At 42.1% G+C, this 18,086-nt stretch overlaps 1 long non-coding RNA gene across 1 annotated transcript in view; it reads right to left on the reverse strand.

Annotated features, from left to right (window-relative positions):
* Positions 1-18,086, reverse strand: part of LOC141279365 (uncharacterized) — a 48,740-nt gene that overhangs the window by 14,609 nt on the left and 16,045 nt on the right. The gene's annotated exons all lie outside the window — the stretch shown is intronic.

The raw sequence follows: 18,086 nt of genomic DNA on the forward strand, positions 1-18,086 counted from the left end.
TGGATCCTGGCTAAAAAGATAAATAAGCTATAAAAGACATTCCAGGCACTATTGGAAATTTGAGTATAGGTAGAATGTTAGATGATACTGTGCAATTAGGGTCAGTTTGCTGAGGTGTGAGAAGGGTATTGTGCATGTTGGAGACTGGCCTCGTTGGGATATGTATATTGAAGAACTAAGGGGCAAAGTGTCATGGTGTCTAGAAAATAATTTAAAATGGTATAGCAAAATAGAGAGGTAAACGGACAGATAGACAAAGAGATAATGCCAATATGGCAAAACGTTTACAATTGTTGAATTCAAGTCAAGGGTTTATTGGATTATTCTTTCAAGTTTTCTTTTTTTTCTTCTTCTTCTTTTTTTGGCATGGAGAGCTGCGTTGGGTCCTCACCGATGTGTGGGCTCTTTTTCTAGTTGCGGCGAGCGGGGGCCACCCCTTGCCATGGTGCCTGGGTCTCTCATCGCGGTGGCCTCTCCCGCCTTGGGGCACGGGCTCCAGCGCGCAGGCCTCAGCAGTTGCAGCACATGGGCTCAATAGTTGTGGCTCACGGGCTCCAGAACACAGGCTCAGCAGCCGTGGAGCATGGGCCTAGCCGCTCTGCGGCATGCGGGATCCTCCCAGACCAGGGATCGAACCCGTGTCCCCAGCACCAGTAGGCGGACCCTCAACCACTGCGCCACCAGGGAAGTCCCAACTTTTCTTTATGTTTGAAAATTTTCATAATAAAAATAGGGATGGAAAGAATTATAAAGTAAGAATTAGCCACAAAAATACTAAAAAGCTGAAGTTTTTCATGACCATCCTGATTCACCTGAGTTGTACATAGCACATTAGTGTAAATAAGGATGAGAAGAGTGTAGAGGATACTTAGGGGGGCTTACTGCAGACAATAGGGGAAGGGGCAGAGCCACACAGAACCACACGATGTCCGTCTTTAAAGACCTTTATCCTGTTCAGCTCCTCCTCTTACGTATTCTCAGGCTTTACAAACGACCCAATGAATGAAGTAAGTGTTACGCTCTGGTTTTTATAAAAGTTACGGGAACTATAACTCAGAGAGATTGAAGTCAGTTACCTAAAGTCATGTAACATGTGACAGAGCCAGGACTAAACCCAGGTTTTCTACTTTAAATCTTGTGCTCTTTTCTCGACGTCATGTATCTTACCGTGGGTACTCCCAGAAGCAGACCTTGAGACAGGAATTCAGGTTCAATGAGTGTATTTGGGAGGTTCAGGGACCAGCAGTGGGAGAGTGGGAAAGATGCGAGCGCGTGTTGAGCCAGCGACCACAGTGGCCAGCTGAGGCTTAACCCCATAGGAAAAAATGGGAGATACGATATAAAACACATGTCTCATAATGATCCCACCCAGTGGTGAGGAAGCTGGGATATTGATTCCCCAGTTACCAAGAATCCTTGCTTGAGGGCTGCTCCTTGGAGTGTTAATCCCCAGCACTTCCAGCCTGCTGAAGTTCTGAAAAAAAAAGTCCTCAGACACAGAAACACAGATAGAAGGTTGACCTGTGCACCCCAGCTCAGTTAGATTCAAGGGATGTAAATAGCATACTGACAGCCTGACTTTAGGGAAGCCCAGCCTCGGCTGCTGCCTTCCTGTCTTTACCAGCCAAGCCCAAGAAGTAGAGATCATCTCAGACTTTAACACCAGCCAAGGAAATCCAGCCCCTGCTTAGGGTGAGGTAAGATTTAAAGCCACCCATTCATTCAGATGGAGCCACATCTGGGAATTACAACCTAAGAGCAGCAGCAGACGTACATGTGTACACAGCATTGCTGGTTTTGAAGATACTCCAAGCCATATAAGGCTAAGAATGAACCATTCAGAGGGAGAAGTTCAACAGCTGTTTACCAGAGTGTAAAAGCAAATGAATTGGGCTCATCATACATTCAGACACTACTTCAAGCTCCTTACTACAACCCAGAGATGGGTTACAGCCTGGAATGAATATGGGACCCAGTGGCGTGATCCAGCATCCCTTTCACTGCTCATTATTCCTGCTGCATGCAGTGCTCTGAACAATCAGACGCATCCAACTGAAATTCGCTTACAAATGGGAAAATACCGGACAACAATAATTTACTTAAAATCTTTTTTTTTTTTTAAATTTTACAGCCACTATAGCTCCAGCAACAGAACTCAAAATATTTCACTCACAATTCTGCAACTACCAATAAATCAATCTGCTGGGGTTTTTCCATGTGTCCTTCCAGAGAAATAGAAGTCTCTCAAGGAGCTAAACTGTAGAGACCATACATGTTAGAATGGGGCAGGTCACGCAAAGGAGTTGGGATGTTCACATGTTTGGAAAGGAACCTGTCAATCTTGGAAGTGCTGACAAAGGACAGTGACAAAAGCAAGCCCCAGACACTCTGCCCAGCACCCTCTTGGGAGATACAGAGCTTTAGTCAATGGGTTTTGAGTGTTTCCAGTTCTGCTGGCAGGACAATCCCTACGATAGAATCAGGCTGTTTTAGCTGGAAACTACTAGATATACAATTTCTCTTAACTCCTTTTTTCTGGTTCCATGTTTGTCAAGCAACCTTATGACTCCCTGTAGATCTGCCGCACAAAGATAATACTCCAGTCCCGCTGACTGAGTATTTCTGATCCCCATCATATTGATTTCTCATGAAAAACCAAGAAAGTTACTTTTTCTTTTTTTGGCTAGCAATTATATAGGACTATGTGCCCAGCGTTGTTCTAGCACTATGAACTTTACATAGACCTACTCATTTTAATCCTCATGACGACTCTAGGAGGTAGACATTATTATGGCCATTTTGCAGATGAGTAACGAAGAGTGTAAAGTAATTTGCCCAACAATACATAACTAGTAAAGAGGTAGAGCCAGAACAGGAACCCAGACAGCCTGGCATCAGAGCCCATGCTCTAACACCATGCTACATTGCCTCTCATTAAGTTTGGGGGATTTTTTTCATGATGAAATATACATAACATATAAATTCTAACCCTTTTTAAGTGTACAATTCAGTGGCCTTAAATACATTCACAATGTTGTGCAGCCATTTCTACCATCTATTTCCAGGAGTTTACCATCATCCCTAATGGAAAGTCCATACCTGTAAAACAATAAGTTCCATTCCCGCCCCCTTCTCCCCCCACACCCGCCCCGGCCCCTGGTAACCTCTATTCTACTTTCTACCTCTAAGAATTTGCCTATTCTAGGTACATCATATAATTGGAATCCTACAGTATTTGTCCTTTTGTGTCTGTTGTTTTTAACTTTGCATAAAATTTTCCAAGGTTCATCTGTGTTGTAGCATGCCTCAGAATTCCATTCCTTTTTTTTTTAATAGATCTTTATTGGAGTATAATTGCTTCACAGTACTGTTATTTTCTGTCGTACAAAAAAGTGAATCGGCCATATGCATATATATGTCCCCATATCCCCTCCCTCTTGAGACTCCCTCCCATCCATCCCTATCCCACCCCTCTAGGTCATCGCAAAGCACTGAGCTGCTCTCCCTGTGCTATGCTGCTGCTTCCCACTAGCTAACTATTTTGCATTCAGTAGTGTATATATGTCGATGCTAATCTCACTTCGCCCCAGCTTCTGCCTCCCACCCTGTGTATGCTGAGTAGTATTCCATTGCATGTATATACCACATTTTTAAAATCTATTCTTCCATCGATGGACATTTGAGTTGCTTCTCTCTTTAGGGTTTGATGCTCCCTATAATTTCTTTTGTTTTTTAAGATTTTTCTTTTTGACGTGGACCATTTTTAAAGTCTTTATTGAATTTGTTACAATATTGCTTCTGTTTTATGTTTTTTGGTTTTTTGGCCACGAGGCATGTGGGATCTTAGCTCCCTGACCAGGGATCGAACCCGCACCCCCTGCATTGGAAGGTGAAGTCTTAACCACTGGACCATGAGGGAAGTCCCGATGCTCCTTATAATTTCATCCCACATCGTGCCTTCTCCTTCTGCTTTGGCTTCCTCTGCTCCTTGCCTCTGGGAGAGAAAGCATCATAGTGTTGGATCAGGTGTCTCTGTTCCACATGATATTTATATTTCTCTCAGTAAGTAAATACATTGTCATTCTACTGTGGATCCCAGGCATTCATTAATTTCATTTAAAGTAAAGCTAGACTCTAAGTCTTGACACCTCTGGGGATCGACATGACTGAGTCTCCTTGTCTTGAAACTGGGAAGTCACAAAGTCTATCCTGAGACAAAAAAGATACACAGTTCCAGACACAAGCATTCTCTATGACTGACAGGCAGGTCATGTGTTTGGAGGCAACTTTTGTTTATATCACACTAATTTCCATAAGTGCAACGTATACTTTGTATACTTAGCTGCTATTTATTCAAACCTGATCATGTGTCAGGCACCATATTAAGTACTTTTCAAATATTATCTCACTTGATCCTGACAATAAGCCTGCAGTAACAAATATTATTACCCCCCTGTAATAGATAAGAAAGGTTAAATAATTTGCCCAAGATCCCACAGCTAGTAAGTATCAGATGGATACGTGTTACTCTAGCAGGTAGCTATACCATAATTTACTTAACTTTTGACTATTTTCACTGAGTAAAAGTTTCTGTTACTTTAAGTAATTCTGTAAGGAATATCTTTATGCACATGGCTTTATCTTTCCTTGATGTTAGTTCCTTAGGATGTATTTCCAGAAGTACTGTTACTGAATCAAGTAGTATGACTATTTTTCTGGCTCTTGAATTGCTAAGTTATTTTCCAAAATGCTGACAAAGATGGCTACTCTAAGATTTTATGCCAAGGGTCCAGAATTGGTGAAATTGCAGATCAGGAAGGCAAATGTTGAAGCCTTCCCACCTCTGCTGTCTGGGTTTTTGTTTGTTTGTTTGGGGGGGCGGGGTGTTGTTTTGCTCGTATTTGATCCAACATCCTTAGTCTGCTCCTAGAATTCCCAGTTAATCCCATGGCAGCAAGTCTTACCTTCCTCTATTGATGTTTTGTGCCCCCAAGACATTCTTCCTTCTGTCCCCTTCTTCTCCCAAACACCCGCCCACCCTCACAGGCAACAAACCTCCTTTCAGGGCTCATAACTGTTACTTAAAAAAAGGAGCCTCTGAACAAATTCATACTGAGCTACTAAAGAGTGATTACAACACCTGGTGTTGTAATTTGTAATTTGTTTTTAGGATAGGGTGCCTGGGAAATTTGTTTTAAGGAATAATGGGACAGGTGCTCAGAGTGGTGTATATGAGGAATGTCCTGGAGGTGTCGATGACAACAGCAGCTGGTCAGGCAACCTAAATGTCTAACAACACTGGATTGTTAAATAAATTGTGATAAGCCATTCATCCAAAGACCACAGAGCTATTTAAAATGATGACATAAAAGTGTACTACTGACTTGAAATGGTAGTATTAAATGAAGGGGGACAAATTATAAAACATTTAATATAATCACGGTTTGGTAAAGGAAATAAATACAAACGTACATGCATATATCTATACATGTATATATACACATATATATCTATGTGTGTATATATCACATCATATATGTAACATTGTATATGTATTAATATCAATACATATATAATCAACAACCAAAAAAACCTGGAAGGATAGACACCAAAATGTTTTCCTTAGGAAAGTGGGAGTAAGGATGATTTTGTTTCTCCCTTTAAAACCTGTTTTCTAATTAACATGTATTACTTATGTTATCTTTCAAAAAAAACTTAGAGTTGGCACTGCCTTGGAGAGAATGAGCATGTAAGGGCATATTTCAAACGATGTGGCAGGTGGGTGGGAGAGACGTGAGGGCTGGGAGTTTGTCAGAGGTTTGGGGCTGGAAGCTTGGGACCCTCGAATCCACAGCACTGATATTGGCTACTCCACCTCCTCCTCAGCCTGGCCTCTCCTCACTGTGCCCCACCCAAAGGAGAAAAGGGCTCGCACTAATTTGCCCCTCTCCGAATGGCTATAAAGAGCAAGTTGAGGGCTTCCCTGGTGACGCAGTGGTTAAGAATCCACCTGTCAATGCAAGGGACACGGGTTCAGTCCCTGGTCTGGGAAGATCCCACATGCTGCGGAGCAACTAAGCCCGTGTGCCACAACTGCTGAAGCCTGCGTGCCACAACTACTGAAGCCTTCGCACCTAGAGCCTGTGCTCTGCAACAAGAGAGGCCACCGCAATAAGCCCACGCACTGCAACGAAGAATAGCTCCTGCTTGCCTCAACTAGAGAAAGCCCGTGCGCAGCAATGAAGACCCAACGCAGCCAAAAATATAAATAAATAAATTAATTAATTAATTTTTTTAAAAAAAGCAAGTTGATTTAGGATTCCATGAATCCCTACCTACTCCAGCATATGTTGAACATTTCTGTTTTGTGCTTTTGTTTAAAAAGCTTTTTAAGTGAGCTTGTGCCCATATGCACCAGGAACCTAAAATGTGGCTAGGTAGGCTGGCACAGGTCATGTTTCTTTAATTCACTTCCATGGGTTTCTAATGAGCTCAATCCCAAACATGCTGCAAACCAGAGAATGATGATCTTCCCTTATTTCCCCTAAACCCTCCTGGGGAAAAAAGGAGGAAAGGTGGAGATGTCTTACAGCAATTTTCCATTTACTAAGCACTGGGTTTTTTGGTTTGTTTGTTTGGTTTTTATTTATTATTTATTTTTGGTTGCATTGGGTCTTTGTTGCTGTGTGTGGGCTTTCTCTAGTGGCGAGCGGGGGCTACTCTTGGTTGCGGTGCACGGGCTTCTCATTGCGGTGGCTTCTCTTGTTGCAGAGCACAGGCTCTAGGTTCACGGGCTTCAGTAGTTGTGGCACATGGCTTCAGTAGTTGTGGCTCTCGGGCTCTAGAGCACAGGCTCAGTAGTTGTGGCGCACAGGTTTAGTTGCTCCGCGGCATGTGGGATCTTCCCAGACCAGGGCTCGAACCTGTGTCCCCTGCAGTGGCAGGTGGATTCTTAACCACTGCACCACCAGGGAAGCCCCAGCACTGGTTTTAAACATGGTTTGGTTTTGTTTTTGCTTTTTGGGGTTTGTTTGTTTTAGCATATTCTGGAGCATGACAGGCATTGGTGCAGGGGGCACTTAGCATGGTCTTAGGAACATGGGCCCCAAGCTAGACAGAGCTGGGTTTGAATCCCAGTCCTGAAACTCACTATCTGGGTGATCTTGAACAATTTATTAAATCTATTCTATTCTGTTTCCTCACCTGTAAAATGGGAATAATAAAACCTTACCTCATAGGGTCATTGTGGAGATCAAATAAGATAGTGTGAAAGCCACCTAGTGTGGACCCTGGCACATAGTAAGAGCTCAATAAATATTACTGTTTTTGCTCTAGTTATTGATGTGTCTGCAAGGAATTACATCACAGAGAGATTAGTGAGTGACGGAGGAAAGCCATGTGGAAAGACTTGGCTTGTTGAAAGACATACCAGAGGCACTTTGGAAAGACATACCAGGGGCACTTTCCACAGATGTGGAGGAGTCAGGGAGCACTTGCAGGAAAAGAGTGACATCAAAGTTGGGATCTGAAGAATTGGTAGGAGAAGTCTGGTGAAAGGGAAGGGGCCGGGGGAGGAGAAAGGGTAAAGGTCACAGAACTGTAAATATTCAGACAGCAGGAACTTCATGATCCTGAACTTACAGTCATTTACATCTTTGCAACAACACGACCTCCATTTTACCAAGGAGAACACAGGCTCAGAGAGGTTAATTCATTTTTCCTTTATCACACAGCTAGTAAGTGATGGCTGCATTCTGCCTTTATATGAAGATACCCTCCAGCGCATCTTTATACTAAGTATGTAGATTCCTGTAGCGTCCCATGGGTGGTGGCCTTTGCTTAGGAATCTTCTTCAGTTAAGAAGCATGAAAAAAAAAAAAAGAAGCATGGACTGGGTAGCCTCTGAGGACACAAAGATGCTTGAGATATGTCCACTGTGCTCTGGGAGCCCACAGCCTGACAAAGAACAAATTTTGATTAGTCATAATGCCAGACAGACTCTGAAAAGTTGTAAGTAGAAATTAGGAAGGTCTTCACAGACTTCACGTCTCCTTGACTTCAAGTGTAAACCTACTTGAGGGAGAAGGAAGATTCTGAAAGTTGGGGAGTATGTCAGAAGATGCAGTCTAGGTAGAATGAACAGTCAGGACAAAGGCGTGGTGTTGGGTACATACATGGTGTGGTATGGACATGGTGACTGCATCTTCATGGCCAGAGATTGGGAAGAGATGAACAGAGTGAAACAAGAGGCTAGAAAGACTGTGGTGCCAAGTCATGGAGGGTCCCGAATGCCGGGCTAAGGCAGTGGGACTTCTGAAGCCAATGAGGGGCCATTAAAGGTTGTTGAGGAAGCAGAAGATCTGATCTGTCCTGGATGTTAGGGAGGCCAGAGGGCTCGAGCTAATGAGTGGAATGTGGAGGGAAGGGAGACGAGAAATCACTGAGGTACAATGGTTGGGACCCTGGGACGGAATGGAGAAGTGAGAGAAGGGCTAAGGGGACTCCAAGCCCCTACTTTCTCTGCCCTCATACCGCGGCACCTGACCTCCGTTGGTGTCCCAGGGTAGATGCTCAACAGGCCTTTGGAAACTCTGCTCCAGGCAAGAAAGGTCAGGCCAGGAGCGAACAGGAAAAGAACCACAGTCCTCTTCCTGTCACTCACCTAGTTCCCGGTGCTCAGGTCCTGTCATCTCGGCATCTTTACACTCATCACTGTGCTTAGTTTTTTGTGTTTTTTTTAAAATAAATTTATTTATTTATTTAGGCTGCGTTGGGTCTTGGTTGCTGCGCGCACGCAGGCTTTCTCTGCTTGCGGCGAGCGGGGGCCACTCTTTGTCGCGGTGCGCGGGCTTCCCGTTGCGGTGGCCTCTCTTGTCCCGGAGCACGGGCTCTAGGCGCGTGGGCTTCAGTAGTTGTGGCCCGCGGGCTCCAGAGCGCAGGCTCAGTAGTTGTGGCGCAGTTGCTGTGGGCTTAGTTGCTCTGCGGCATGTGGGATCCTCCCGGACCAGGGTTCAGGGCTCGAACCCGTGTTCCCTACTTTGGCAGGCGGATTCTTAACCACTGCGCCACCAGGGAAGCCCAAGGGGATTCTAATTCTTTTTTTTTTTTTTTTTTGCGGTACGCGGGCCCCTCACTGTTGTGGCCTCTCCCGTTGCGGAGCACAGGCTCCGGACCCGCAGGCTCAGTGGCCACGGCTCATGGGCCCAGCTGCTCTGCGGCATGTGGGCTCTTCCCGGACCAGGGCACGAACCCTTTTCCCCTGCGTTAGCAGGCGGACTCTCAACCACTGCGCCACCAGGGAAGCCCTTTGCTTAATTTTTGTAGAACAGAGAGCAGGTGAAAAGTGATTCATAATTACTGTTTTTTTGCCCCAGGAGCATTACTTCCTTTGTACTCCAAGACACATGGCAACTTTCCAATAAGTACTTGTTAATGGTTTGATTGATTGGGTTGTTGGTTGATGGAAGGGACTAGCAAACAATTTAGTCAACTCCTATGAATTTTTGAGGTTCTGGAATACTAACTAACCCACTTCATAGTCCTGCCATTAAAACAGGTTTCCCTTATTATCCTTATAATGGCATGAGAACACTCACGCATTATGCTGAGGTTCCCAGGCCAAGACCACCGGATAAATAGACAGGTTTTGATGATTTGCCCAAGACTGTAAAGTGAATCGATGGGCAAACTTGGGATAAATATTCAAATCCAGCACACCTTATCCTACATCCAGGTTAATGGGCTGCCACCCATACCCTATTCATCCTCCAAACTGCTGTCTATGTGATCTGAAATTTCCACTGGGAAAAAGAAAAGTCATTAACAATGAGCACCCTTGTCCTAGAAAGCCTAGAAAAACATCCTTGAAACAGAAATATTCTTTCTATATTTTAGCTAACTTCGTAGATCACTAGGTGGTTCTTCCATTTCAATTTTATTTAACAGGCACCCAGAAAAGTTTTTAAAACGTTCACTTCTTGATTAAATTTAACAATAGCCATCAATTCAACTCTAGAAATGATAAGTTTTGGAGTCAGAGGGAAGTATCCCCCCCCATCTTCCAGAGTGTATATGTCATATGTTTTGGCAAGTTATACAGAGGAGTGTATACTTTAAGAGGCTTCTTAAACTGCAGCCTACCCAGGAGTCTCATTAAAAAGCAAATTCTAATTCAGGAGGTCTGGGTTGGGGCCTGATACTCTGCATTCTAACAAGCTCCCGATGCTGCTGGTCCACAGACCACACTTTGAGTTGCAAGGACATAGAGGACACAGAGCAAACCACGAATTAACTCTAATTCTCCTTAAAGCCTGCTGGGGAGCCACAGAGGCAGCTTGGTGTGAAGTTGGAGAGATTCAGGCTTGAATCTCAGTTTCTCCACTCACTAGCTTCTCTGAGTCTAAATTTCATTTTTTTGGAATTAAGTTAGACAATACACACAAAAAATGTAGCACAGTGCCTGACACGGAGACACTGGTACATCAGTGGTGGCTAGCAATTCTACTTTTGAAAATAACAACAAGAAGAAGGTAAGTTGTTCTTTTTCCATTTACTCCACTATAGAATTTTGAGGAAAGGAGTACTTGTGGTCACAGTGTGCCTGCTATTACGTATTGAGTACCTGTTCGAGGCATCCTGGAACTCCAGCTCCTCCGTGCTCACTGCCCTGACAACACCACGCCCCACGGCTTGCTGCCCAGTCGCCCACGTTATCTCTACTTGCTCTAGAGGAGCACGGTGTGCCATCAAAACCCTGACGTAACCTAAATGTTGCAGGGAGAGGTTAGAGGCCTGCTTGGAAGTGTCACAGCTCAACGCGCCAACAGGCTTCTCAAACCCTCGCCAAAGACCTACCCTGAACGTGTCTCATGCTGGTGTGATCTGAGACGGAACAGAAACCGTGCTCTCAGCCATCCTTGCATTCTACCTGTTCCTCCACCTCCATCCCACCCAGTGAAGGTGAACTTTTCACCAAGTCACAGAATTGATCTGTGTTATTTGTCCACCAGAATGTAAGCTCCTTGAAGCCAGGAATTGTTGCTTATTTTTTCCACTGCTATATCACCAGAGCCTTGCATAGTGCCTGCTACATGGTAGTTGCTCTGTAAATAGTTTATTCTGCAGAGGCAGGAATGGAGAATATGAAATCAAAGCAGTTTGTGTCCCACCTCAGCCACTCTCAGCTGGTAATGACTTTCGTGTGTGTGTGTGTGTGTGTGTGTGTGTGTGTGTGTGAGTGACTGTGAGCAAGTAGCTCATCTCGCTGAGCCTCAGTTTCCCCTTCTGTAGAGCGAAAATAATGCATACCCATCCCACAGTTAAGTAAAATATTGCATATAAAGTGCCTGACGCATGGCACATGATCAGTTGCTGGAAGCTGAATATTCAGTCCTCCCCTGTACCATTTGATATTACCATACTTCTAAATTGCACAAACATTTAAAAATAGATGAAATGCAAAGATCTTTTGGAATATCTCCAAGTTAGAAAAATAGCCTTTGTTTGCTGGGGATTTAAATTATGCCTGTATATGTATAGAGACCTAAGAACACATACGAATCTGACACTGACAAATTCGGAGCATGTGGAAATGCCAACCACTCTGTAATAAATCTGCTCTGGAGGAGGAGAGCGACGTTGCCTGGAGATTTTTATCCATTTGAAAATGTTACCATTCACCCAGGGAAAGCCAGGAAACGGCAGTGGGACAGTTGGATCCAAGTGCTCTGACATTTCATCACCAACTGACACCGTCAATGAATTTAGAAGCCAGAAGAGATAGCCGTGTTGCTTCGCGTGGTGTTGAATTAAGAAAATGGCATATTACAAAGACAGCAAGGGAGCTGTCAAAGCCTAGGTTTCTGAGAGTTTTCTTTTGTCACAGACTGTTCCAGAATAAAGATTAAGTATGGAAATGTCAGTGGCTGGGAACTTTAGTTGAGAAGAACCCAAGAGCCCACATTACAATAATAGCTTAATACCCATTGAGTACTTTTCATGTGCCAATTAGGCTAAACAACTCTACCTGGAAAATATTACTGAATTCCTACAAAATCCCTGTGAGATATACCATCCTCCACTTCAAAAATGAGCAAACTGGGTTGTAGGGGAAGTGACTTGCCCAGGTCACACAGCCAGGGCTCCATTCCAGGTCCCTGTGGTGGCAGAGCCCACCTTGACATCACTGGAAGGTTGAGAGGTAGGGCTGGAGGAGGATGGAAGACTCTGCTTAACTTGGGCGCTCTATGGGTTTTAGAGCCTCGCAGTTAGACAGCAAGTGATATCTGCCACTCAGTAGCTCCATGGTTTGCGTTACTTAGCCTTCCTCATCTGAAACAGGAGGGATTTAATAATAATAGTAACAACTAACTTTATGTGTCAAGCACTCGCCGTTCAAATGTTTGACACACAGTGTCTCATAAAGTACCCACAACAACTCCTATAAAGGAAGCACTATGATTACTCCCATTTTCCAGAGACAGGATCTAATGCTGATGAGGCACGGAGCCTAGCATACAGTAAGTGCTCAATAAATGACAGCTATTACCAGGGTGCTGCACTGCCTTCTTGCTCACATTTTGCAAGCTCTCCTCCATCAGAACCACACCTCCATACCCTGCTTTTTCCTGAGCCGCCATCTCCTCCTTCCCTTCCTTTTCTCTAAGTCCCTCTCCCCCTGCACAACTTGCCTGCCCCCAAATGTCTGAGATTAAATTCGCCAATACCCCGTCTTGTGGTGGTCCAGTGGCCCCCTTTCCCAACTCCATTTTATTTCTCTATGAAATACCGAAATTTAATTCCTTAGCATTAAGGTCTAAAGGAAAGATGCAACCAATTAGTGAGTAAACTATACATGCTGAATGTAAAATAAAGTCGATCATAAGAATTGGTTTGGGGACCACCACTAATAATAGGGGACAATTACTGAAAGCTTGCAATATGCCAGATACCATACTTAGCTTTACTTTTTAATTACCACACCTGATCTTGAGTTAGACACAGTTATTGTCCCCACTGTACATGTGTGGAAACTGAGACAGAGAGTATATGCAATTTGCTCAAGGTCACGGTGTCAGAGGCTGGCAGAGCCAATGCTGTAACAGCACTTTGACTCCAGAGCCTGGGATACCGGCTTTTGTGCTTGAAGAATCCTGACTCAAGCAAGACATCTGGGTTCCAAGACTGTTGGCACCACTCTGGACTTACCTTCCTCAACTGTAAAATAATACGGTGCAACGAATAATGAAGGGCATGCTCTTACTTAATCTTCTCTACCTATGAGGTTGAGGTTATGCCTACTGATTCTACAGCTATGGAAACAAAGATGCAATTCCCCAAGGTAGTAGAAGGTAAAGAACTATTTTCTCTGACCCCACACTCATGCCCTTCCCTCTGAAGAGGCTGCCTCTCCAGGTTCAGGATCCAGTCATCAGTCTTTATCTAACCCATCCATTTCTGGAATCAGTTTGGAATATGGATGGAATCTGGGTTCCATTCTAGAATCACTTTTGTGATTCCAGCCATTTTTCTTTTTCAAACTCATCCATTTCTCATTTTACTTCTGAGCTAGGCATATTAATGAAAACTAAAATCAAATTTTCTGTATTTTTCTGAAATAGCTAGACTTTTATTCATTAGTTTCTGTCTCTAGAAATCCACAGAAAAATTGGGCATCTTTGGGTTAGCTTTCAGTATAGCTCATAGGTCAAAGAAAAGAAATATAATATATAAAATGTATATTAAATATATTACAAAGTGTGAACGATGGTCCTAACATCACATTGTCCAGAAAATATATTATTCAAAGGTTTGTGAATGATTTTTTAAAAAAATAAATCTACTCTTTAAGAACATTAACATAAGCAAACAAAAAAGACCAGCAATCTCAAATACCAAATTCTCTATCAGGAGAATACCAAAGTGTGAGTAAACCCATATGATAAGTAGTATGGGAAATTTATTAGGGTATATAGTTTTAAAACATAGAAAATTGAATCTCCAAATATTTGTGTATTGTATGGAATATTCCTTCTTTGTCCTTTTTCTGTTCAGAAAACTCTCTTAATAGAAATAGATGTTGAATGCCTATTTAAATGAAAAAAATTTTTTGACAAAGAAATCAACTTTAAATCCCACTTTGCTAACACAACTATTTTAATGTTTGCACATCCTCTTTCATCCATGTGTCTGCATATAGACACATTTTAAATATCTACTAAACTAATAGTTTATATTTTAAAATTTTTTATTTAACAAAGCGTAAACATTTAATATATTTTTATGGATTTTAGTATTACCATTGGTAATGACTTTATACAATTTCAGAGGCTGATATACCATAATTTTCTAAATCATTCTCACCAGTTGATATCATTGTCTATTTCCCACCTTCTGCTATTCCAGATCTGCCTGTGCTATTCAGTATGGCAGCCACTAGCCACATGCGGCTAGTGAGCACTTAAAATGTGTCCAGTCTGGATTGAGATGTAATTTAAGTATAAAATACGCACCAGGTTTCCAAGACTTAGCATAAGAAATAATAAATGCAAGTGTTTAAATAGATAACTAATAAGAACCTGCTGTATAAAAAATATAAAATAAAATTCAAAAAGAAATAAATGCAAGTGTTTATATTGATTATTGATGCTGAAATTATATTTGAATATATTGGTTAAATAAATAAATTATTTAAATTAGTTTCACATTTCTTTTTACTTCTTTTAATATGGTTCTTAGAAAATTTTTAATTACATATGTGGTTTATAGTATATTTATACTGGACAGGGCTGGTCTAGATAACAATTCAGTGAAAACTGCCTACATATAGATTTTTGCTTCTGTTGAATTATTTCCCCAATCTACATGCCAGTGAGGGAGCTTACTAGAACAAAACACATATTTTTTTTTTATTGAAGTATAGTTGATTTACAATGTTGTGTTAATTACTGCTGTGCAGCAAAGTGATTCAGTTATACATATATATATATATATATATATATACACATTCTTTTTATATATATATGCTTTTCCATTGTGGTTTATCATAGTTTATTGAATATAGTTCCCTGTGCTGTACAGTAGGACCTTGTTGTTTATCCATTCTATATATAAAAGCTTACATTTGTCAACCCCAAACTCCCAGTCCACCCCTCTCCCTCCCCACCCCCCCACCCCCACCGCTTGGCAACCACAAGTCTCTTCACTATGTCTGTGAGTCTGTGTCTGTTTTGTGGATAGGTTCATTTGTGTCATATTTTAGATTCCACGTATAAGTGATATCATATGGTACTTGTCTTTCTCTTTCCACCCTTAGTATGATAATCTCTAGTTGCATCCATGCTGCTGCAAATGGCATTATTTCATTCTTTTTTATGGCTGTTATTCCACTGTATATATGTACCACATCTTTATCCATTCATCTGTCAATGGACATTTAGGTTGTTTCCATATCAAAACATGCATTTTTATGGCTCTTGCTACCTATCACTATATTGCTTTTCAAAAGAGTTGTACCAGTTTGTAAAGAAACCAGCACTGGGTCTCTCGAGAACTTTACTGGCACGGAATATTCAAAAAAGTAAAAATATTTTTACGTGTTTTAATTTTTGTTAATTTCCTAAGTGTAACATGGATGTAAGAGCCAAACTGTCTGGATTTAAACCTCAGCTATATCCTAACTAGTTGTCTGATTAGAGCAAGTTACTGAACCTCCCTTGGCCTCAGTTTCCTAATCTATGAAATGGAAATAGCACCATCTCCTAAGGAGGTTTTTGGGATTAAATGAATTTATATATATTAAGCACTTAGTAAATGTAAAGAGTTATAAAATATTAAATGTTATTATGATGGTAAATATTATTTTAATCTATAATTCTTTGATTATTACTCAGGAAAAATGTTTGTCAGGTTAAGTGTTTAATGTTTGTATTTTGTTCTCTAAGTTTTCTCTTCATGTCCTTAGGTCACTGATCTATTGAGATCTTGGGTTTTATTTTTCTTTTAAAATTTGAATTATTTCTTCATATACATATATCATGTAGTTGAATACTTAATCACCTTTATACAATTATTTTCTCAGTTTGTTGTCTACCTTTTAATTTTATGTCATTGTTTTACATTTTAAATGTTTTGCACTCAAATAGTTCATCTTTTTTTTTTTTTTTTTTTTTTTGCGGTACGTGGGCCTCTCATTGTTGTGGCTTCTCCTGTTGCGGAGCACAGGCTCCAGACGCGCAGGCTCAGCAGCCATGGCTCATGGGCCCAGCCGCTCCGCGGCATGTGGGATCTTCCCGGACCGGGGCACGAACCCGTGTCCCCTGCATCGGCAGGCGGACTCTCAACCACTGCGCCACCAGGGAAGCCCCGTCACTTTTTTTTTTAATGTAATTCTTCCTTTACTTCAAAGCTATGAAAGTTATCCCTTAGCGAGTGATACCTATGTCTTCTGTTTCTGTTGGCTCTTGTATAATTTGCGGCTGGTTAATTTGTTTAGCAGAGGTTGGATGTTGCTAAAGTTTTAGACTTTGACATGCAGAGGATGAAACAGAAGCTCTTCCATTTGGGTGCCTGCAGACATTAGGCGCCTTCCCAGGGTTGTTACGGTGACTTCATTTGAAACAGTGGAGCTCTATGAAAACAGAATTGTTCACTTCTACTATAAGCAAATCGAATGGATCTGGTCTAAGTCCTTGCTGCATGCAAAAGTGCCTACAGGTAAAACCAAGCAGCACTGGGTTCAAATCCTCACTACTTAACTAGCTGTGTGGTTGGAGGAAAGCACTTAACCACCTGGGAGCCTCATTTTGTTTTACTGGAGATTAAATGCATATGAAAATGCCTAGCACAGAGCCGCCAAAAATCAAAGTCAACTTTTAAATTATTTATTTTAATGCAATATTCAAGATTATCTCATTTTCTTAGTGAGTCAGAAAAGGGAGTGGTTCTATATTAAATTTTTCCTTGTTAATCACATTTGGCTGGATGTACCAGAAATTAGCTACCCCACGAAAGATGACTAGAATATGCCTGCTGTCTGTTCAAGGCAAAGCAGTAGCTTTCGTCCTGTTCCACTCCTTATATTAGGCCTTAAAACAAACCTATGAGGTAAACAGAGCATTAACTCTTCTCTTCTCTTGCAAGAGAAAACTGGGGCCCAGGAAGGTTCAGTGACTTGCCCAGTGTCATACAGGAGTGCCTCCCACAAAACAAAAACAGTCTCCTGGTCCCATGTACTTTCCAACTGCAAGTTGCTCCCTCTAGGTACACAACTGATTGAACTGGATAACCTCTGATCCCTTCCAAACCAGTTAACATAGTTATTAAGTTCTCTGGCTCTGGATTCCAAGAAACCTGGTGGGGTGCAAACTCCACCTTCACTACTTTCAAGCTGTGTGACCTTGTACTGGTCAATTAGCCTCTCTCAACCTCAATTTTCTCATCTGCAGTGTGGAGCTAATAATTTTACCGAACTTATCAGGTTTCAGGGAAGACGAAAAGAAATGATGCAAGTAATGCACTTAGCACAGCACCTGGCCGGTAGTAAGTGCTCAAAGCTAGTCAGCTGAAAATGAAAAAAAACTAAAACTGTCTAGGAATAGTTGGGTTTAGAGGTCTGAACTCAAATTTGAGTTCGGCCATCCAAGTGGTTGATCCGTTAACTAATGAATACTATCATGGAGGCTTTTGGAGGTTTTCCAGTGCTGTGTCTTTTGGTCCTATTTGGCATCTCAGGCACACAGAACCATCCATGTCAACTCTTTGGGCAGGTGCCACGTTCCTTACCTGTCCCAGCTGGAAACAGCATAATTGGGTACAACATAAGAGATGATGGTAACTTCCCAGAGATGTGCAGTGATTAGTGTTAGTTTATCTACTGCTGGCACTCCTGAGGGGCAGACACAAGACACTAGAACTTGACTGTATTGTACTGTTTAACTCTACATTTAGCAATGGCAATATTCTGATTCTCTCTAGCTGCTCCCAAGGCTGCTTTTGCCTCTCTGGCTTCTGTGTACCCAAAGTGCCTTTCTCATTGAACCTCTCACATTGGGCCAGATGTGGCTGGCCTCCTGGGGACACCACTACTC

This window comes from Tursiops truncatus, chromosome 8 (genome assembly GCF_011762595.2).
Source record: "Tursiops truncatus isolate mTurTru1 chromosome 8, mTurTru1.mat.Y, whole genome shotgun sequence".
In the NCBI taxonomy this organism is placed as follows: domain Eukaryota; kingdom Metazoa; phylum Chordata; class Mammalia; order Artiodactyla; family Delphinidae; genus Tursiops; species Tursiops truncatus.